This window comes from Cydia amplana, chromosome 2 (assembly GCF_948474715.1).
Source record: "Cydia amplana chromosome 2, ilCydAmpl1.1, whole genome shotgun sequence".
Classification (NCBI taxonomy): domain Eukaryota; kingdom Metazoa; phylum Arthropoda; class Insecta; order Lepidoptera; family Tortricidae; genus Cydia; species Cydia amplana.
This window is the reverse complement of record NC_086070.1, coordinates 8,207,381-8,231,656: the sequence shown is the minus strand read 5'-3', so window position 1 is coordinate 8,231,656 and position 24,276 is coordinate 8,207,381. Positions and strand designations below refer to the sequence as shown.

General features: G+C 37.1%; 1 long non-coding RNA gene across 1 annotated transcript in view; it reads left to right on the top strand.

Moving 5' to 3' along the window:
• The window catches only part of LOC134658807 (uncharacterized), a 104,519-nt gene extending 80,514 nt beyond the window's left edge, over window positions 1-24,005 (top strand). The window contains exon 2 of the long non-coding RNA XR_010097739.1: window positions 23,794-24,005. This is a non-coding gene — a long non-coding RNA (uncharacterized LOC134658807). The remainder of the gene's footprint in view (window positions 1-23,793) is intronic.
• Window positions 24,006-24,276: the final 271 nt, after the last annotated feature.

Here is a 24,276-nt window from a genome sequence, read left to right as displayed (position 1 = left end):
CTAACCGTAGGTAAACCGTAAATCCTAATAAATTGTCTAGATGTGGTAACAAGCTCGCGGTGCAGTCTCTGCGGATACCTATTTTATTAGATTTACTGAAGCGTTTGTCTGCTAAAGGATTATTTACGACCATTTGCTTGTTCAGTGTTAGCGTATCTAACGCATTAAAAATCACACAAAACTAAAATTGCTGGGCGGGTAGGTACTGTTAGTTAATAGTTAGTAGAAAATAGTAGGTACATTATTGCAGAGGACGCGAAACGGCTTCTCGTCGATGAGCGATTTTGTATGGCGAAAAGAAGATAACGCCGCCGCGAACTCTTATTCCCGTCGAGACTTTCTCTCGTGGTTTTCTCCAACAATCATACTCATACTCATTTATTTATAATATAATTACATATTACACGTCAAAATTGAAATTAAATTAGATAAATTAAGGTACAATTATTATTATTAAGTACAATCTGAGGAAAAAAGCTTTAAAAATAAATTATTTATAAATTAATTACTTTAAAAGGTTTTTTACCAATTAAATATCACCGGGCTCGACAAAACAAAAGCAAATACTTGTATGCAGGGATGCTAAGCCAATATTAGTTTTTCTGACTGATCATTTTATACATATGTAATTTTTTATTTAACTAGGTAGCTGGAGTCCTAGTCGGATAGAGTCGGTGCTTAAATCTGACTGCAGTTGATATCGTTGCACCGACAGCACAGCCCGCTGGCTCGTGTCAGTCGCCATCAAGTGGTAGCCTGCAATTATTCAAGCCAAATGCCTTCCTCCCTAACTGACCTAAGTTTCGTTCTCCAACTAGGAGCGCAAAGCAAATGTGTTTGTATATATAGCATGCTGAGACTTTTTTTACAATATTTATCTAATACTGTAAGTTGCTGTTTTTTGCAGTATTTCATAACAATATATTTTGAATGACGATTTGAATGTCGGAACAAGGGATATTTTAATATGAGAGGTGTATACCAGGGATGTTGCGAACATCCGCATCCGCATCCGCAACCGCGGAACTTCCGCATTATTTTCAACATCCGCATCCGCATCCGCATCCGCATAAAATCGATGCGGATTTAATGCGGATGCGGATGTGGAACAGTTCGGTACAGGAACGTCTTAGCATCGGCGTAAGTGCTAGATTGCTAGGTAATTTAGTCATTAGCCAAAAAAACCTATTAGAAATTAGCAGTCAAGCGTGAGTGGGACTTAATATAGGGAACCCTTGGAACGCGAGTCCGACTCGCACTTGGCCGGTTTTTTGAAATAAAAATGACTAAAATGTAATATTTGACGTTTTTAGGGTTCCGTAGCCAAATGGCAAAAAACGGAACTCTTATAGATTCGTCATGTCTGTCTGTCTGTCTGTCCGTCTGTCTGTCCGTCCGTATGTCACAGCCACTTTTCTCCGAAACTATAAGAACTATACTGTTGAAACTTGGTAAGTAGATGTATTCTGTGAACCGCATTAAGATTTTCACACAAAAATAGAAAAAAAAACAATAAATTTTTGGGGTTCCCCATACTTCGAACTGAAACTCAAAAATTTTTTTTTCATCAAACCCATACGTGTGGGGTATCTATGGATAGGTCTTCAAAAATGATATTGAGGTTTCTAATATCTTTTTTTTCTAAACTGAATAGTTTGCGCGAGAGACACTTCCAAAGTGGTAAAATGTGTCCCCCCCCCCCCCGTAACTTCTAAAATAAGAGAATGATAAAACTAAAAAAATATATGATGTACATTACCATGTAAACTTCCACCGAAAATTGGTTTGAACGAGATCTAGTAAGTAGTTTTTTTTTATACGTCATATATCGCCTAAATACGGAACCCTTCATGGGCGAGTCCGACTCGCACTTGGCCGCTTTTTATGTACCTATCTTGACATCCGCATCCGCATCCGCATCCGCGGATGTGAGCCGTTAAAAATCCGCATCCGCATCCGCATCCGCGGATGTCAAAAAATCGGCATCCGCAACATCCCTGGTGTATACATACAAACACAAGTGTACAAACTACATGAGGCGTAAATAAATAAATAAATAAATACCGACTGAATTCTAGTACTTTATGTGCTTGCATATTTGGATGGATTTTATTTATTATCACTTATATTATAAAATTGATATTACATTAAAGTTTCGTTTAATATTTTTCAGATTGCTGTGACCGCAACCGACGGCTAACAAGATTTAAAGTGAACTCGGCGGGAGTAACGCGTACCTATAGGATAATTAGTATCGCTACCTCGCGGCATCTCATTTATCGTGCTCCGCAGGGAGGTGGGTCAGCCAGCAGTAAATCTACCAACCTGAGCGCTCTTGTCTTTGTAAACTTGAAAATCTAATTACATTTACAGCTCCGCTTTAGTTCGCCTTTCCTGCTAAATTTGCATTCTCCCTTGATTTTTGTCCGCTTTTTCAGAGATAAGATTTCTTTCTCTAGTTGTTTTACAATTACTGTATTAAATGTCTTCTCAAGTAATTAAAACTTTGATTCGACCGGTTTCTTCTCCCGGAGAGGCGTACATGCTTTAGGCGGGTGCGTGGCAGGTGAGTGTTTGCCGAACCGTCGGTTTATCTGCTCGAACAGGCTCAATAAAGAGCGCCTCTATGTAGTAAAGGCGTTCCAATGCTTATTTGCATTCAAGAAGGCTCCCTGAACGGGCCAGCAAGTGTACGGGAACGGCTATGAAACGTTGGTACCCGGTTCGAAACGCTAGACGGAGAGCTCCCCTGATAGTGATTAGACGATGCTAATACCATTTACTTTCCAACTTCCCTGACTCACCGACCGTTACGTGAATACCAGCTATTTATTTTAGTGCGCTGTTCAAATCATCTTAAACGTTCGATTTTACGGTCCATTCTTTGGAAAAATGTTATTATGGACTTTGGTTATTACAATATTAATATTCGAAAAAAAAAACTGTTATGAATTCATGAATTTAATTTTCAATGTTCAACTTTAATATCTTTGCAGGTAGGTATATATTTGTCAAGTGCCAAGTTGTTTTCGAGTATGTCTGTTTCGAACGATCGCTAGACACTAAAATACTAAAGCCATAAGTTACATATCTCTACGTTAGGACTTGAGCCAAAAATCGCTACAAGTACCTATCTGGCCCCTATGTAGGAAAAGAAAAAAATCACGTTAGGTTAAGCCCGCTTGCTCACCTAGAATACCGACGAATTTAAACACGGTAGCAAAAACCCGCCATGAATGCATGTAGAGAAATTTCCACAGGCAAAAACTGAATTTTTCACAAAAAAAATGAAGGTGTAATTTGATGTGCGCCACGCTAGCGTGTAGTGGCCCTCACCGGAGCTTCGACCACGTTAAAACTGCAACCATAAAACTTTAGGCTGCCGGAGTTGGTCCGCTGCCGACCGCGCCGCAGAACTTCCACTGCATTACGAGACGTAAACCTGCAGTTAAGTGTTTACTTCGCACATTCCAAGGCATTCTGCTACCAACTTGAACCATAAAAACAGCCTGACTCCTACTTCCTTGTTGTGATAGTTTAGTGCAACACAAATGGTTAGTCTCATTAACAAACTAAAGGATACATAAACCTTGAATAACGTCGGGAAAATAAGCCTTAAGAAATATATTTAATTATTTGAAACATTTTGCGACAGTGAAGGTATTAAGATATGCTACAGAAATGTACAGCTCACGTGCTCTAAAAACTAACATCGTTGTGACCATTCTCTACAAATAGTGTTAAAAATAAACGAACAAAGTTACATACATGCCACTAACAGAGAGTCTATTGTGTAACTTTAACTGTAATTCTCGCCACAAAAATGGCACAGGAAACCCGTCGTGGCTGCTGGTAATAAAAATGACATATAGGTATTTATTAAAATTTAAAAGTGCAATAAATAATTGGTTAAAAGTTTGATTTAATATTTAAAAAATATATAGAAAAATAAGTATTACCCATACGATTTATTTTTGAAAAACTTTCCTGATATAAAAACTCTGAAGCGAAGTAATTCACAATTCGTGCCGAAGTTGAAGCTTTATATAAAATGCCGCCGCCAATTAACCGTTAACAAGTTCATTAACTCACTTCATAAGCCAATATCTGAAACTTGAGATCGGAAATACTAAAAAGGGGTGGCAAAGGTTTAGTAATTCACTCCCTGATCATCGCTCAGTTGGCTTGGCAGTGATTGCAGCAATTATTCAGTTCGCCGCTTCCCCCTTGGCAGCCGCCGCGCCTCGCGCCGCAGGTAGCACCACAGATCGCCTAACGCAGATGTTTCGTGCACCAAACGCGATCATGAATCCAGATTTATTGACGCCGTTTGGTGGTCAATGGGATTGAGTTCATGGGTGAAACCTTGTATGTCATTTAAAAAAAATACACGATTGAATATAATGGGAATGGAAAGATTTTCTTTATTATCATCGTCATCACCCCTATATATATATTCTACTAATACTAACAGTAGCCTACTGAATCTTAGCCTAAAAAAAGAAAATTAATGTAATTATTGCACTTCCGTCATTTATAACCATAATGGTTGGTGGAATAGGTTAGTGCATAATTTTAAAACACAGCCCTATGCGAGGCGAACTCGTGCCCATGCCCTAAGGGTTCCGTATGGTCACACATTTTTTACAATGTTTTATTATAGGTAGGTAATCTTTAAGACTGAATTACACTTGAGTGGTTCGCTTACCATTATAAAATACTATAAAAATTAAAATAAATTCTTGTTAACGGTTTATGAAATACCACTGAGAGACGGACAGATAGAAAAAATGGAGGCTTAGTAATTAGGCTCCGATTGCCATTCGGGTACATGACCTTTCTAATAGGTAACTTGCAACAACAGTATAATGATGTAATTCGATCGCATGAATAGAGGTACATAGCAGTTAGGTTATCTGTAAATTACTGGAAATCGAAGCGAGATTAGAAGGGACGGTGCCAGCCAGCGATTGATGTCTGGGCCGGAGGCCGGCTCCTAACACGGCTAGACCCTGTAGCCACATTGTGACGTATGTCTGTTCAATATTATAGTGGGTATAATTACTTATACACATATTGAAGAGAGTATAATTAACTCCGTATAATCTCCGCCTTCCCCTTCTTCCATTCGTCCCGGTTTTGAGCTAAATCGTATAGTATTATTATTATTGTAAAACGTTTGCTGTGTAGATTATAAGACTAAAATACTATAACATTTAAATAACAAATATATAAACCGTGTGTTTTATGATTTTTACCAGTTTACATTTTCACTGGCGGTGGCGGGCGACAGAATGAGCGCGGAGGATAAAAATGATTTGAAATATTGATATACGTCGATACTATCTTCCAACTACGACTTCAACCACTTACAGTCGTTAGAAACTTTACACATAACTTCTAAATCGGTTGAAACCACTTCAACTTTTTTCTTTAGGCTATCAAAACACCAGATATTTACAGCATACAAAAAACTAAAAAACATACTTACCATGAAAGCCACAGGTGATCATAGACTCTTTCCTTGGCCAAATAATTGGCATTACCAGGGAGAGAATCCCATATCCTAACCTACCCAGCCTTATGGGTTTCCATAAAGAATAGATCTATGGGATTTCGGTTAATAGTTTTTATTTTTGCATAATTATTCTGTGTCATTCAGTTCGAATTTAATATATATTTAATTATACTACTTTTGTGTCTGTCGTTATAAATATTTTATACAAAGGTTTTTTGAAAATTATGGTATAAGCTCACTAATGTAATCCTTTGTACACTCTGTTCACCACACCCACTTTGTCAATATTAACAATCTAAAGAATATCCCTATTCTCCAATAACGCTTTCAAAGCGAAACGCCAACAAAAAGCTTGCACGAAAAAATGGCCGTACTAAGTTTGTGTCTCATCAACAAAATGCTTTTTCGGAGGAATACAAAAGGGAAACGAATACCAATCCATAAAGTGTAATAGCGATTTCCGGCAAAGTGAACAACGTAACGAAGGCAACAAAGTTTGCGAAGTAGGAAACAAAGCAGACCACCTCCATGGTAACAAATGTACGCCCGGATATAATACTTAACTTTTCTTTATTTAGTCAGTAAAATGATATAGGTAAAATGAGAAATAACATCGTTCAATTTATTCAAATAGTAACTCATGTTAACAATACGTACCAAATTATAAGTAATTATTACAAGATATAAGAGTATATTGATCCAAGATTTATATTCGGGTTTGATGATAAGAACCCAATGAAACTTTGCTAAAATGCACAAAGGGCAAAATAGTTTTCTGGCTGGGTGGGTGAAACACAATTTACTCCCCGAGATTGTTGTAGCCACCGTTATGGTGGTCAGATATGTTGACATACAAACACTTCATTCAAAACAAGGACGCATTTTTAAGAGTTCATGGACGTTTCAGTGGATATGAAATGTAGTACCTACCTAAATAACTCTGTACAACATTATTCTTCTACTCCACGTATTTCAACTAAGTACGAATATTGGCGAAACTTACTTAAATAAAATTACAGATATTGCTCACAAAATTTCACCTGCAGGTGAGAGTAATCGTACGTTTAGTAATTCCATTTTTAGTTCATATAATAAAACGAAGAAATCTTAATTTTTACTATAATACTTACATGTGTAAATTATGTTTTTGTACTATCTATTAAATGTATCTACACACATTAAATAAATGTCATATACTAAGAAAAAGTGACCAAGGCCTCCAGTGCCCCAGGCTGGAATCGAACCAGAAACATATCGAAATATTTTCTGAAAATAATTTAATTTGTTCTAATATAATGTATCTACACGTTTAAGAAATATGTAAAGTTCACAATACAAGTTAGCAAACCTCAAACTGGGCTCCTAAGTACCTATTTTGTAGCTGTAGTTTTGTATCTAAACTAAATTCCCGAGACCATCGTTATTACGAATACCTGCAACAAAAGTAAATGCGTCACCTGAAATCCTAAAACTAAAGAGGCAACTCCAACAGTCAGAGCTATACTATACTCTGTAAAACACAGAAATTCAATTAAAAGTTGTCGTTAACTAACTCTGTACAACGGTTGTACCGAGCACGCACAACAGAACGACGAGATTGTATGCAGGTCAAAGCTCTCAAGAACAAGCGGGCCATCAAGTATATATCGATGTTGTTGCGATGTAGGTAAAACAGTGCGATTTAGAAAAAAACAAAGCACATATTTTACACTGCGGTTAAAATATGTGCTTTGTTTTTTTCTAAATCGCATTGTTTTACCTGTGATAAAAAATTTAGCTGAGTCACTGAATTTTAAACGTTTTTAACACAAGTCACCTGTATGTATGTTATAATATAATTCTATTTTATTTTTAATTAAATTTTTAATATTCTACATACCTATTTCTCTTACGTTCGTGATAAATCAGGAACAGTTGTTCTCTTAAAGTGTCATTCAATAGAACTTGCTAACTATGTAGACAAACCGCCATACTAAAATTGACACTGAATGTCAATTTACTAGTAATATGTTTACATAGTTAGCAAGTTCTATTGAATGACACTTTAGATGAGAGTTCACTAGGTACCTGAATTCGGAAGATTTGAAATCGTTCATTAAATACGTAATTCGAGTACTTGCAGCACATGAAATCTATGACAATTTTACATTCGTAATTGGGTAAAATGACGCAAAATTGATAGTAAACCAACATATTTGGTGTAGGGAGGGTAAAAGCTGAAACAGATATAAAATGAGCAAGAAACGACTCATACATACGTTACCTACAATAAATTTATATTATTCCTTAAATATTTCCTTAATTCATCCAATAGTTTTATTAAAATAGACGTCAGAACCAAACAATGAAAAAAAAAGCAACAACGGTTGCACTCCGGGAGTGCCGATAGAAGTGAAAACTCACCTCATTCTGTTACCGACGCCCGATAACACGATACATACGTTTAGCGGAGGTATTCTATTTATTTATTATATATTATTATCATTCTCAAATAAAATCACACTTTTTCATTGACATGTTTATTTACACACTGCCATGACAACGTCAAATTATTTGAACATAGGTAAAGAGTCTTGAAAAGGAGTCCGCAACATAAATGTCGAATAACATTTAGTTTTTCTTTATTGATTTAAATGCCATTTAAATTATGAGTGGCCACCTTACCTTACGGCCACGTGATCGCCTTACGCCCCTTACGGTCACGTGATCGCCTTACGCTGTCTCGAGTTTATCATTTTTTTCCCCACCTCAAAAAGTGCCCAGCGCTGCTAAAGAAGTTTTCACTTCAAAAATTTGTAAGGTGTGTATAGTTGTAGTCGAGTAATTCCGAAAGGATAAAATACTACAAAAGTGGAGGATAATTCGGAAAAGGGCCTCTTATTACAACGGAATACGAGTGATTTTCGGGATTACCCAATTTCCGAAAGAGCCCGAATACAGCTTACCTAAACTTAAAATCAGTATGTAGTTATAGTTATACAGAATTAGCTACGTGCGCCAAATATACTAGTTTGGCAAGCCGGAACTGGTTTAGTTTGCTCTTTCTTAAATGTGCTCCGTTGTTTAGACATAGGTCGCATAGGCAAGCCGGTGGACATCGATTTTTGTAAACGCGTTGCCACTGTTAGCTACACTTTAAGGACATTCTTTGTCAAAAACGTATATAAGTAGGCTAAGCAGATAGCCCTGTACAAAAGCTATCTATGATTTTTTTATAACATATGGGGCATTATCTATGAAAAGGGACCTTATTGTCGATGGCACTTACTCCGCAGTGTCGCGCGGCATTGTATTTATATCGGAGCATCGTTAATAATGGCTTAAGCACCATCGACAATAAGGTCCGTCTTCATAGATAACGTCACATATAAAAGGCAAATACGCAACACTCTTGAATAGTAGAATGTGTTAATATATTCAGTGAAAACATTTCAGGTCGTACGGTCGCGCAGTCTCATTTGACGTCTCTAAATACTGCTACTAGCACCCACAACCCGCAGCCCACCCACCAGCCACTTCCAGCGGCGCGGCGGCGGTGTCACGGCGCGAACAGGTGAGCCCGCGGGAATCGCTATTTCGCTCACGTTCGACATCCGATAAAAGTTTCCGCCACAATCACCTAAGAGCTCAGCTGTCAGGGAATAACCGTATATCGGTTTTGTTTCCCGCTGCATCCCTGAGCGCCCAGATCCGTACATTACAACAAAATTTCATTTCATGTTCTTACAGCGCTTCGCGAGTGATTCGCCACTCGCAGCTGTATTCAATTTTAGCGTGCAGTGCTTACTGAGTAGCTACAATCAATACTAATACAATGTAGCTAAGAAACTGTTCGGGCAGTTCAGCTTTACAAAGTTTAAAAGTTGCCTTTTAAAAGTTCGAAAGGCAACTCTTATTATATACTTAATACTCGTACATGCTAAAAATCTCATAAAAATATTTGTAAAAAAATATGGAATGCTCAGTATCTGACTCCTTTGATAACTCTTTCAAGAAAGCAGGGTCATTTAGCTAATGAGCTCGTTCCAAAGCAAATAATTTGAACAAAGTCTGCGTCAGTTGGATCCAACATCCAACCAACATTATTTTCTACTTCTCTCTGATACTGATTCTCTGAGTTACGGTAGGTAACATTTAAATCAGATATATTTACAAATATTTCTTCGCCGCGATGCTTACAAATCTACCTGTTCAAAGTTTTGAAATATGTTTTAGCTTCTTCCGGATTTTTAGGTATTTTAAGTAAAAATAAGTAACTAGGTCAGTATCGTTATGTTTACACATATTAATGAGATGAACCTGCCCAGCTCCGTACCCGTAGGGTGACAAAACTGACAAAAGGAATCCTATTACTAAGCCTCCGCTATCTGTTTGTCTAAGAAAGTTATATAAGTATATACATATGTATAAGTGTTGCTGCAATAAAAATCACTACATAGTATAAAACAAAGTCGCTTCCCGCCGTCTGTTTAGATCTTTAAAACTACGCAACGGATTTTGATACGGTTTTTTTAATAGATAGAGTGATTAGAGTCAAGTGTAAAATATGGGTGCACACATCATACTCAAAAATATGTCCTTTAGCTCTTATGTCAGCGAATTAAGAACTATGGGAAATATTTTTGTAAAGTTGTATGCACCCATAATTTTACACTTAACTGTACAATTGTACAATATGTATATAACAACCAATATACAAATCTAGTTGTATATATTCCTAGAATTCAAAACACAGATATATTCAATTTTACTTCTTAACTAAATAAATCATTTTTTATTTTATTACATGATTTATCTTAAAAATGATTTGATTTTAAAAGTGTTGAAAAGTGTGCTTAAAATTTGCACTAGAGCTAAGGGATGGTTTAGCATTCCGCTCACGTTTGCACCCTGAGATAAGTTTCAGCCACAATTACCTGAGCGTTCAACCGTCAGGAAATATATTGGCACCTTCTGCAACCTCACCGGCCCGGCTCGTCGCGCCGCGCCGCGCTCGGTTCAAACCAACTATCTACAATCAGATCAGTCGACAGCCACAAAAATATTCATAAATGAATTGCAAATATAGCCTAATTTATTTTGATAAGTTCTGTTTTAAATTCTACGTCACGCCTGACAATCACTAGGATGGTGCCTATATTAAATAAACAGATATTATATATATGAAAACAAAACACTTGCATGATTAATGATTATTTATTTATCAACGAACCAGAAAGTTCTTTATTTCAAACTTTGTAATTATTGTTGAAGTATAAAATGGAATCAAAGGGCAACTTTTAAAAGGTCCCTAATGGACAAAAGGTCATCGATCAATATGACAAAGAAAGTTTTTCTCAATACAAAAATCGATGGCTTTGGAATTTATTATGGCCTCTTTTTTTCTCCGCTCTTTTGTGTCACTTACGTGGATTGATGTCTGGGCTGAAGGCATTCGAAATCGTCTTGTTTAATTTGCATAAATGTCGGTTGGGAGCTTTTCATTTCAGACTAAATAAAGTAAATCAAAAGGCGTCCTAGTGCCGTAACGAAATGTTAGTAAAAGCAGAAAGGGCTGTTTCGGGTGGCCGCAATATCGGGACCCCTCGATATCGGGATGGAATACTTTGGGCGGCATTCATTCGATCGCAATCTCTATGCTAACAGCTTGCGATTCTGATCTTCGTTTAGCGGAATGACCGCAGTCACCCCGGTTCGTGTGCGCTTATTCCTTACACGTTCACTCCCTGAAGTTTTTATGGACACACCGAACACACGCCCTTCCATTAGGCATGATTTTCCTTGGCGACATAAATATGGAATCCGAACATTCAATTTCAAATGTTCACGCCTCTTGTCTTTCCTGACAATTATTTAAAATGCATTTAAAATAACATAACTGTAAGGTAACAATGATGCCGCAATGATGAAATGACGATCTGTGTCTTATATCTCCATTAACATATTTATTTAACGCTCATCCAATACCTACCCGAATAGTCACCTAAAAAGATTGAAATTGGTATTTTATTCAATCTCACATTGTGTGAATTGGATTGCTGCTTCCACCTCATAAATACTGCCTTTATATAGTGTTTTGGAACTTAATTTCATGCATAGCAATAAAATGCAAATTGTTACAATTAGGTTACGCTCCCTTCCCGGCAATGGAAGCTTTTCGAACAAAAATATTGAAACTACCGTACGGACGGGCAGCTAACTCAATAGCATTGACAAAACGAGCGCCATATAAGTATTTATATGCAGTGGGTTTCTGAGACCGAAGCTGGGTCAGTAAAATGTAAGATTTGTGCAAATCTCCCATTCAAAACAAGGTTTTAGAGACCTATCTCTAGCATTTCTACACAAAACTGTTCAAATACCCGGAGACAATGCACTACAAATCTTCTTTCTATCCATATAAGCATACATAGTAGCAATATATATATTATGTATAACATCACAACTTTACATTACTGCATGGCAATATACTTAAACTTTTCCGGAAAATGCTGCGGACTTATGTATCAAGAGAAGGCTAATATTTTACTTAAACAGAAATAATTCCGGAGACAAAAAGAATGAGGGGTCAAAAGCAGATGGTCCGCTTTTATAAAATTGTTGGAGGGTTGTGAAATATGACACAGTGTTATTTCTTCGCACACCCGGTCAAGAGTTATTGCATTCCATTACACGTTTTCTCTATCTGGAGGAAGCAGTTTTCACTAAAGAACTACCAAACTGTCTAATCTATCGTAAAATTACTCACCAAGCCTCTACGCTATTTACTATCCACTAGATAAAATTGATAGCTAAGTATTTGCTTTTAGGGAGAATTAGTGTAATTTCAATGCTACATCAGTGGTATTTTAATAACAGAGAAATCCTCACGGTCAGTATAAATGCAAAGCAAAAAGTGCTACTGCCTATATGTCTCTTCCACGTCTTAATTACCTACCGAAATTATTTTAATGAAGGGAAGGGAGAGCTAATGAACAATCTGGGGGCACGGCAGTGCCCCCGCCAAGTCAAGCGCGAAGCAAACACTGCCGTACCATCCTTTACTGGAACCATTTCGCCGCATTTTCAGGCCCCTATTTGAGAACCTTTGGATAAGACCAGAACGCAGAAATTTTCGTCATCCAGTAAGCTATAATCACATACTTAAAATCCAAAATTTCAAGTCTGTAGTGGTCATTTAGTTCCAAAGTATGGCGAAAGCAAAGTTTCGCATTTATGACACTCATTCACTCATGATCATCAGCATGGAACTAGTACTTCCCATAAACTCAGAGAGCTGAAATTTGGTACAGAGTTATGGTTTAATGGCCACATAAAGCGAAAACCTAAAAATATTGCAATATCAGTCACGTTTTAAAGATCTATGAACTGCATACGTAAGTTTGTAATCCCATATAAATATATGATATTACAAAGTTACTGTTGCAGTTCCTACAAATAGTAGGTAAAGTAAAGGTACACTACGATGTACGATGTGAGTATGAATGAAGATATGTTTAGTTATGATATGTGTATACATAGTATGGGTATGAGTACCCGAAAAGAAGGACTGCCTACAAAAAGAGATGAGATCCCATCAAAAACATTACATGTAAAAAGGCGCAAGTCTCGCAACGCTTTTACTACAAAAAAGTTTTGAGATGTAATGTGAAACCAAGTCGGTTATTTTAATCAGTGCCAGGGGGTGTTAAAACAGTATCAATAAGATATCTTTAATTTGTAATACATATAATGACTTGGCAATCGCACATAATGCTTTACTCGTACCGTACTCGTAAATATGTGTAATGCTCAAACTGCAATTAGCGCTAGCGTTATGTTCAATTCGAATTATTTTTAATAGGTGACGATGATCCTTTTGTCATTATGCAGCCGTGCGATGGCCAAGTCATTATACGTATTACAAATTAAAGATATCTTATTAATACGGTTTTAACACCCCCTGGCACTGATTAAAATAACCGACTTGGTTTCACATTACATCTCAAAACTTTTTTGTAGTAAAAGCGTTGCGAGACTTGCGCCTTTTTACATGTAATGTTTTTGATGGGACTGAACATACTTACCCTGCTGGTTTCCACACTGCTCCTGTGGGTTTCCACACGAGCAGAGCTACAAGCACAGCTACCTAGTAAATAGTAGGTACAGTCAGCATCAAAAGTAAGGGATCAGACTACGGGTCAAGAGTACTCAAAAGGACCATTTACTAATAACTTAACAAAAATATACATGACTGTGTTTATATAGGTACCTTCGTAGAATAGTTAATTTATAGCAGTTACGACTGCGCACTATGGAGATATGTATATTTTTATTTGTAAGCCAAGGTCGCAGATACCTAATTTTTGTGCGTTGTTTCATCCGCTAACATTGATGCTGACTGGGCTTATTAGCTGATTACACAATCTATATTATTTAGAATATTTCAATTAGGTAATAATTTTTCCTAACTTATTTATTTTCAAGGAAACGTATTTTTAGGGTCCCGTTGCCGAAGTACACAGACAAGACATCCTCTAGACTGAGCATAGTAACGCTACCCCCTCTGCCACTTATACGGTAGTTCTACTCCATCTTCGTGTCAATCTCGTGCCGTGATTGGTCCGTGTCTTTGAACGGACCAATCACGGCACGGGATTCGCTCACCTCGTCCCCCCGCACCCCCGTATTTTTGGCAGCATCGGTTTCATGAAATAATTGCTATAAACTCAGTTTAGAGGATTCCTAGTCTATGCCGAAGTATGACAATGGCTTACGTTGTTCGTTCGTCCCTCCGTCCATCCGTCTTGCTATCTATCAGCGAGTGTCTATGTTTATAGTGTATATCTCAAGAACCAACAGACATTTTAAATTTTCTTAGGGTAGGTCTGTTTTTCTATTGCTGCTATAAAAACAACTATTAAACATTTAAATAATTTAAAAATGAAGAAGATACTCGTACAAAAAACGTGATGATTTTTGCATGATTTAAGATTTGTGATTCAGCGAGCTGAAAAATTAAATTAAATTTACACAGAAGTATTATTAACAGTACCTAGTATACTAGAATTAAGTAATACATTTTTTTTTATTAATTTAAGCATTAGTAATCAAAAGCTGTTTTTTAACTAAATTGTATTTATCATTCTTTTTTTAGTGCAGTAAAGTAATAAGTAAACGTGCGAATTGGCTGAAATTTATACAACTCGCGTAATCCACGCGGGATGCTTTGTAGAAGCCTGGGCGGCTCGGCTCCTTTTCACCATGCCGCGCAAGATTGACAATGGACCCAGTGGCTTGGAAGGGAACACCTTATCTTTACTACATTGTGCCCCGTGTCACGTGGATGCGAGTGCCCCCGGCTATGAACGTTTCATATAATGAATCTAAACGGGTTTCAGCAACACTTCCTTAGAGAACGATGTTATTAACGAAGGTACTGATCTCTCTTACTACAGATTGGTCTCTCTAATATCGATGTAACAAATATCACAATTAGTATTCATAAATACAACCATCCCTATCGTGGTTAAATAATGGGTTATCATTTTATCAATCTAAGATGTTTGTTCTGTTCACCTAGATATAATTAAACATGTTAAAATGCCTTAACTTACTTTTGCAGCCTTTTTTTAAAGCTATTTACGTACTTCGACGCTGAGCTTTGATCTGAAAAACAAATGGTTTTTTCCCAATCAGTATGGGAAACGTATTCAGGAATCGACCAATCTAGTTCTTATCATGTTGCACTCTAGCTTTTGCAGCTGCACTTGTGCTATGGTGGTATTTAAAAAAAAGTTAAAAAGCTGTTGATTTAGAAACAGATAAAGTAATAACAAAAAAATACTTTAAATGAATGATTCAAGGGCAATTTTTGTAAATTTATTCGTATTTTTTACTTAAAAATTAAGATTCTTCCAGGCTATCGTTTGTGAAAACCTGGTAAGTATATATTTTGCATATTTTATAGCAAACGTGAAATTTAAAGATGCTATTTTTCAGCTTTATCATTATCATAAAATTCATAAAGCCTCTCACACCTTGGTACCGGTAAGCTACCGAAGCTACCCTAAAATGTGCTTTATGTTTTATTAGACTTCGCTCTGATGCGGAACACTATAAATATAAAGAATCCTTATATCGTTCACCAAAGTGCCCACGGAAACAAATTTACGTGGCGTTCGCCTCCTTATCGAGGTAACTGTAGTTTGGCAGTCGTTAAGTTGTCAAATTAGAACAACTCGTCTTCGCTGTCATTGGAGGAAGAAAAAGTGCAATTTTCTTTTATAGCGTGACCTGGAAGTTTTGATGTTATGGTGACTTTCCGTCGTTTCCTATTGTAACTTTTTTTCTATATTTACGTACCTACTCTTTACCGTTACGGTCGTATTCAAGAACTACGTCGTTAGTTTTTTGCGAACGTTATCATCAGACTACACGAAGCTTGGGAGTAAAACTTGGTAGTATAACTTACCCAGCTTTCGGTTTAATACAGAGAGTAAAGCACTTAAATTAATGATTAAACGAACTTACCTGTACGTGAAGTTCAATCATAATTACTCGAAGGGTTTCGTTCGAAGATATTAGCATATATTACACATGTAGTTTCACAATAGACTCGCCATTTCGCACTGAATTTTGGAGAAATAAAACACAAATTAAAAATGAAAAATTAGGGTAGAAGAATATATCGCCTCGATATTCCACCCGCACCAACCAGGCGCCATCATTCTGTTTGGAGAGATGCTGAGCTGTTTCCAACATTTATTTCACGACCTGGGGTTAGGCTAGTCCTAAGGAAGGGAGGGAGGGTTGCTAATATCTTCGAACGAAACCCTTCGAGTAATTATGATTGAACTTCACGTACAGGTAAGTTCGTTTAATCATTAATTACTTTCGGGTTTCGTTCTCGATATTAGCATATATTACACATGTAGATGTTTAGAGAAAGTGTAGGTCGTGAAATATCTTAAATATAACTCATAATTAAACTCTGAATGCAATGATGTACCTATACAGTGTATATTTCTTACACATATGAAAATTAATTATAATAACAATTTTTATCTTAACATAACATTAATTATGAAGTATACTATTACAAGTATATAAATCAATGTTACTAATAGACTGCTCAGATATTATTTTATTACTACTTAAAGTTTGGGATGTAACATGTAACCTTATTATGAGGTTATCTAAATTAAATAAATAAAGAATCAATATAGCTTCAAATATTATTAGTTTTGTCCAAATGTGTTCGTTCGTAGGGTACTAATGGCAGTATTTTTTATGTTTTTTTTAACGTTTTGGTCACCAATCAGCTAAATTATTTAATAATTTATCAACGTTCCAAGTCAAATTACATTTGGGTAATGCCGTCTGTAAACAAAATACACCTTTAAGGTATCGCTTGATTAAATAATTTCTAGTTACATTGATTAAACAACTTTTTCTTTTTTTAGCGTAATTAGCAAAAACTTTAAGCCCTAGAAAGCTGCTAGGATCTGGAAGTAATTTCTAGGTATATAAGGAGCTCTCATGTTTATCCCATAAACCAGCGGTCGGCAACCTTTTAGCAGCCAAGGGTCACATAGTAGCTAACGTAGGTGACGCGGGGCGCACTTAGTTAATTTTTATAATTTTGTCAGACATTGTCGTTTGTCAATATTACATACAAAATAGCCAGGGAGGCTCGCGGGCCGCAAGTGATAGGTTCACGGGCCGCATGCGGCCCGCGGGCCGCGGGTTGCCGACCGCTGCCATAAACCAGTAGCAGTACTCGTATCGTCGCCACAAGCTGCTCCCCACCCCACTGTTGAGACATCTGTGTAAATCACCAAGGAATACCTAATTATATGATATTTATCATCAAGAGTGTTACGGAATTAAAATACTCTTTTCTCTGTTGATTATAAATAGTGACGTGAAAGATATTTCATAACCCAAAATTATATTTATCAAAGTGAGTATAACTGTGTTGTTGATCGTATACGTATCGTATACTATAGTCCACTCGACGTGGTCTAACGTCTATGACGTGAATATTGATGACGCGGCGAAGTCCTCGAGTTGCTGCGGTGCCTCGTCGTCGTCTGCCTCGAAGTCGGAGCTGGATTCGTCGACCGCCAGTTCCGAGTCCCCGATTCTGCGATCTGCGGTCTGCGATTTGCAGGAGAGCCTCGTGCATTTTCGTGCTCGTACTTGTTTGTCGGATTAGGCGCGTCAGCCTTAGTAGACCTTATATCTGCCCCGGTTTTACTTATAGTCTTTGCTGACTTTGAAAGTTTCTACCAAATTGCTGCCGAAAAGTAGATCTTCGATCTTGGTCGTCTCTAGTTGATCTTTCAGCTCTTTTTTCACCGTTGACAGAATAAAAAATCTGCGTAACATCGAATCACTATGTTCAATGTCACTTAAAATTCGCGCTGCATCCATTAATAATCTAAGGACCTCCTGATTTTTTCTGTCAGATACCATAAGAAGTGTGACAAAGCGCAGGAGTTTAAAATCTGTTTATTTTCTATCCCTTTGTCACGTTTGGCCTGGCTTTCAATCAAGGATGCTCGTATCTCTGGATTGAGCGTTGGAGCCTTAATCATTTTACAATTACCAGGGATCAGATATTTATCTTTAATCTCTGCGCGGCTCTCTTTAGTAAGACCTGAAGTGGCTAAGTGATTTAATCTGATTGCTAGGTCACTTTGTATGTCGTCACCGTATTCTTTTATGACAGTTAATTGGGTCTTCGCCTAGTATTGCTAACAAATCCGGGTCATGAATCTCATTTGGTATATTTATTGGTGCTTGTGCCGGCTGCAGTACCTCTGAAGGCGCGGCAATACTTGCATCAGCACGGGTTGGTGTAGCGACGGTGGTGAGCGCCGGCACTGAAGTAGGGGCAGGCGACTGTCTGGCGACGACGACAGAGGACGGCAAGGTTGCGGCGGCGGCGGCGGTGGGTGAAGGCGCGGTAGCGGCGGCAGGCAGCGGCTCGGACGCGGCGGCCGCGGGGGGCGCGGGGGGTTCGCAATCATCGACGTCGCTCGGATCCGGTGCCGGCCAGTAATCGTTCCAATAGGAACACCCAGGCTCGGGTTCGATGACGTCATTGTCAACTTTGGCGATTGATTCGCATTCTATGTAGAAATATAAAAGAATATATTTTAAGGGGTAGTGAGACTCCTTGAATATGAGAAACACGCAAACCCACTAAAATGACCAGTATTTTAAACTTTGTCAGTTTTACAGTATGTCACGGTGGGAACACCCCAAGAAGGAGAACCCGATTGTGTACATATTTTCAGTTTGGATTTGGAAAGCCCCATATGGACAGTCCGATTATCCAGCGGTTTAATACATTTAGTACACTCCTTGATTATATTAATATTTATTTAGTTGCAATAAATAATGTTAAAAAAGAAATATATTACATGGATTTGGAAAGCCCCATGTGGACAGCCCGAATATCCAGCGTTTTAATCAACCGACATTACACTTTTGAAACTAATTATCATTCATAACGTCGAAAAATAAACGATTTACGTAATCTAGATAGGTAACTACTCACCCTGCGGGTTATGAAGCGAAGCACCGTCACCACACGAAGACAAAGAACTATCGCGACGGCGGTTACGCCGACTATTAATCCTACGTTTTAATTTTTCGGCATGGTTTAAAACCGATGATATACCTATTGTACTTTTAACACACAAAAGAAACGCTAATTTAATTTTAATACTAAAAGCAACGTGCGAAACAGCGAAGCACTAAATCGTGAATGATGGCGCCTGGTTGGTGCGGGTGGAATATCGAGGCGATATATTCTTCTACCCTAATTTTTCATTTTTAATTTGTGTTTTATTTCTCCAAAATTCAGTGCGAAATGGCGAGTCTATTGTGAAACTACATGTGTAATATATGCTAATATCGAGAACGAAACCCGAAAGTAATACAGAATGTGTATACATGTAATATTTATAACACAATGGCATTAACAAGTCTAAGCAAACCGGTCTTAAATATGCACTCTTCATCTACTTGTTTAACTTTGAAATCGATCCTTTGCCCTGCCTCTCGACATACAGGCGAATTGACACTGAAATATTGGGGGCTTCCGCATCACGCCTCATTCTAACGGTTTATTGCTTGCCTTTTGTGCATACATAATACACTTATACATACCTAACGTATGTTTTCAATATTGGGCGATAACGATGTCAAGGGTCCAGACTCGAGACTAATAAAAAATAAGAGTTACTTTGGTAAAAGACATGGTTTTTTTTTTGTCCAAATTGGAATTGAGGTCTACAAGTTTTTAGAAAGTACTTTTAAAATATTTTTGAAGTAGATAGTTACCCAACAAGTACTTAACTAATAAGTGCCCTTTAATAGTATTTTATGCAACCGTTGTTTAAGAGGGGTCAAAAAAGGCGAGTGGCGTGAGTAACAATTTGAGGCGAAGCCGAAAATTGTTAATAAAGACGCCACGAGTATTTTTTGACTCAGTTAAACAACGTTGCATACAATACTTTTTCTACGACCAAGCACTTTGAAAAAAAAATTGTAAAAACAAATATTTTTCATTCAACAAAAATAATACTTATCAAGTGGAATCATATAGGACATATATGTAGGTAAACAAACCAAACCCGGCCACCGCGCCCCGCGCCCCACGGCCGGTTGGTCCGCGACACCTTCTATTCTTGTAACTCATGAGGCCCTGGTACTTGCTCTTAGTTATAGTGTGTGTCAAAGGACTGTCTTATTTCAAACATAGACTGAGATAATCATACTATCTTTGTCTTACACTAGTACTAGCAGCCAAAAGAAAAGGATAAAAATAGTTTTTTTTTGTTCCTATTTACTGACAAATTGGTTTGACCAACTATAAATTACAATTTTGGATAGTTTTTTTTCTCGATTTTGGCCAACCGCGCCCCGCGTCCCACGGCCGGTTGGTCAGCGACACCTTCTTGTAACTCATGAGGCCCTGGTACTTGCTCTTAGTTAAATTACAATTTTGGATAGATTTTTTTCTCGATTTTGGCCACAGTAGCCTATGGAGACTAACAAGCAACGCTAAGCGGTGTTCGTAGTCTATGGATCTTGCTATATTACGGGTGTGACATGCGCGTTTCTGACTTCTGAAGCAATTTTATTGTTTCTACTACAGAACCTAATGAATATTTTGTAAATTGGCAGCAATGCACTTAGTACTCATCTGTCAGAGATGACAATTAAAATTAGGTTGGCAACAATGTATTTCATACAATATTTTTTAAGTGGTGATTACACGAAGTATCGTAAAAGTACCAAAAAAATACTGCGTGTATGCACAAATACTTTTTTGGGGAATAGACTAAAGACTTGTCTTGACAACTATAACATAGGGGTTTAAAGGTGTGCGTACGACCTTTTAAATGACAAATAAAGGTACGGGAGTAGAAAATAATTACTTAATTATTACCTACTGTATTAAATTTTGTATAAAAATATCGTATCTTTTATACATTTGTTAAAAGATTTCTATTTCATTTATCTAATTATAGTTTCGCCATGTCCATCTGTCTGTCCGTCTGTTTTGCTCGGTGACTGTTTGTGATATAAAGCTGCAATTTGGCATGGATACATAAATTATGCATGGCGAGAGAACGAAAAAGATGCTAGAATAAAATTAGGATACAAAATTATTATTTTGGAGTTTTTTTTTTCGCTGTAACCCAGTGGTGTGGGATATCATTGGATAGATCTTTCAAAATGAATAAGGGTCTTGAAAAAACATTTTTGCTCCGAAGGAAAAAAATGGGTACTTCCCCTGTTTTCTTGATGCTGGTTTAGCTGCTGATTTATACATGCAAATATTGTATATTTGCATATATTTTTTAATGTGAAGGCATATTTATGTATAAAAAGTTATATATTTCATAAAAGAATTTTAAAACGGAACACCTACAATATTTCAGCGTTCAAATCTCAATAAATCGTCTAGGCGTGGTAACGAGCTCGCTGCGGCGCAGTCTCTGCGGATACGTATTTTATTGGATTCACTGAAACGTTTTTCAGGTCCAAAGGATTATTTACGAGCATCTGCTCCAACTGCAGAAATGATGCAGATGGACACTAAATGTATCCTCTCTAGCTCCGGTCTCGACTTTCAGAAGCTTTGGTTACGTTTACAACGTAACTGGAATATTATTTAGTAGCTTTGCATCGGTGCGGTTAATTTTTTTGTAAAAAGAATTGAGTACGTACCAACATTGAATAGGTTTTTCATGTGGACCTTTTTGTATGCCACTAATAGGGTAGGTATTAAATGTTTTCTTTTAAGATTTTATTTAGAAATAAAAATTGTTTGTAAAATACCTTTGCATATATAATAATACTAGTAGGAAGTATAGTATGTCTGCTTTTCTAAGACTACGTAGGCCATAGTAAATCAACGAACTTGATCTTAGAAATCGGACAGGCTATACCTAGGTTATAACTGCCACAAAATACATATAGTTCCTAAAAAGTTAAACAAACTAAATCAATACGTAGTTATAGATTATTACCTACTTAAACTGCGTTATCTACTTCTTAATGGTGCTCTTAGCTTAGTGCAATTCACAATTAATAGTTAGCGAACGGAACCCAATTGGTGAAATTTCACACGCAAATGGCTGGCACTGATTGACTTTGTACCCCTGAGTCATTTGCTTTTCAGTGCAGCATCGACGGAGGTTGCGTTTACTTGGGAAATGCCAATTGCAAAATACATACATAGAGGAACGAGTACATTTTGTAGTTTAGAGTGCAGTTTTTCGTAGTGAGCTAGGTCCGTTAAATTGGCATCTTAAGCGTGTCTTAAGCTACTAAGATTAAGACTAAGATTTATAACAGAGAATTAAATGACTTTAATAGGTGTAGGATATAATTTCATGCAACAATACTGTCTAAAGTAATGCTGCGGCAGCAACGCTAGTAAAGTCTGAACCCGAATGTTACCTTAGAATGTTTATTCTTTCAGAACTAGTTTTTAATTTTCAAGGAGTACTACAATGGCATAGCACGCGTCTAGGCTGTTGTAATCGCTATCTGAATTAGTATATTTGTACTTGTTTGGGGAGTACAATCTTAATACTTCTCATTTTCAATATTGGTTAGCAGAAATCGTCAAATAAGTACGTAAAAGAAAACAAATGAATGACGTAGCAAAAGCACAGTAACGTATAATATGAATGCCTTCAAAAAGCAATTTCTCATTGTGACAAAGAATCTGATATGTCCGAAGTATAATTGGTGTATTTGTAGTGGCGGCGATATTAGAGTGCAGTCGCAGGTGTGCCGCGTGATTAATTGGTCCAGGGAGCCGAAACGATGCGCTCAATCTATTTATTGGACTCGCTAACCACCGTTATGATAAAAGTATGTAATAAGAGCAGTTTTCGTTTTGTACCTAGTCATCTTGGTTGAATCAAATATTCGTAGTTACATATTTTGTTTCTGTTATCTTTACTTAAATGTACACCTATGAACACAAGTCTACTAATTACTCGTTCCTTACGAAAATAGAGAGGTATAGTGGGCGTTAGTTCATTTCCTTGTTCATATGGCATATCATATATGCATGGCGAGAATCTCCTAGGTTATCCAAGATTCTAGGATATCAAAGGCAAGCAAATTCAGAGAGATACCAATGCATCGATTTGGTGTAAACCAGCGATGTGTACCTATATTCCATTAGTTAATTACTTCCCGGAGGCTACCAAATGTGATGTCATCGCCAACTGTGGTTCTCTTTACATGCGCTCAAGATGTTTGTTAGAGCCTGCATAACTTTGTCCAACTAAACTAAATCTAATCGTACAGAAACATATATCAGTAACTTGATTATCGGGCTTAATTCAAATCGTACATATGCTATGTAGCATAAACGGAATAGATTATACTCTATTAAATAATACAAAAAAACAGGCTTTAAATTTTCAAATTTTCTTGTTAAAACGTAGTATTCAATTCGAGATACATTTTACACGTGAAAGCCCTTATGGTGGGAGCCCTATGCAGAGTTTTGCGTAATATTCCCAGGGATACTGTCGCGTGGCTTGTAAGCTGTAGCACTTGTGAGCTGTTACGATCTGTGTTAAGCCTACTGGCCAAATGACAATCGTTTGTAGAAAACGAAACGCTGATCGAAAGTTAAATAATGTATTCAAACGATAACGGGACTGTTTGACGCATATGTCATAACAATACATAAAAAAAGCGGCCAAGTGCGAGTCGGACTCGCCCATGAAGGGTTCCGTATTTAGGGGATTTATGACGTATTAAAAAAAACTACTTACTAGATCTCGTTTAAACCAATTTTCGGTGGAAGTTTGCATGGTAATGTATATCATATATTTTTTTTAGTTTTATCATTCTCTTATTTTAGAAGTTACAGGGGGGGGGGACACATTTTACCACTTTGGAAGTGTCTCTCGCGCAAACCATTCAGTTTAGAAAAAAATGATATTAGAAACCTCAATATCATTTTTGAAGACCTATCCATAAATACCCCACACGTATGGGTTTAATGAAAAAAAAATTTTTTGAGTTTCAGTTCTAAGTATGGGGAACCCCAAAAATTTATTGTTTTTTTTTTTCTATTTTTGTGTAAAAATCTTAATGCGGTTCACAGAATACATCTACTTACCAAGTTTCAACAGTATAGTTCTTATAGTTTCGGAATAAAGTGGCTGTGACATACGGACGGACAGACAGACGGACGGACGGACAGACAGACAGACATGACG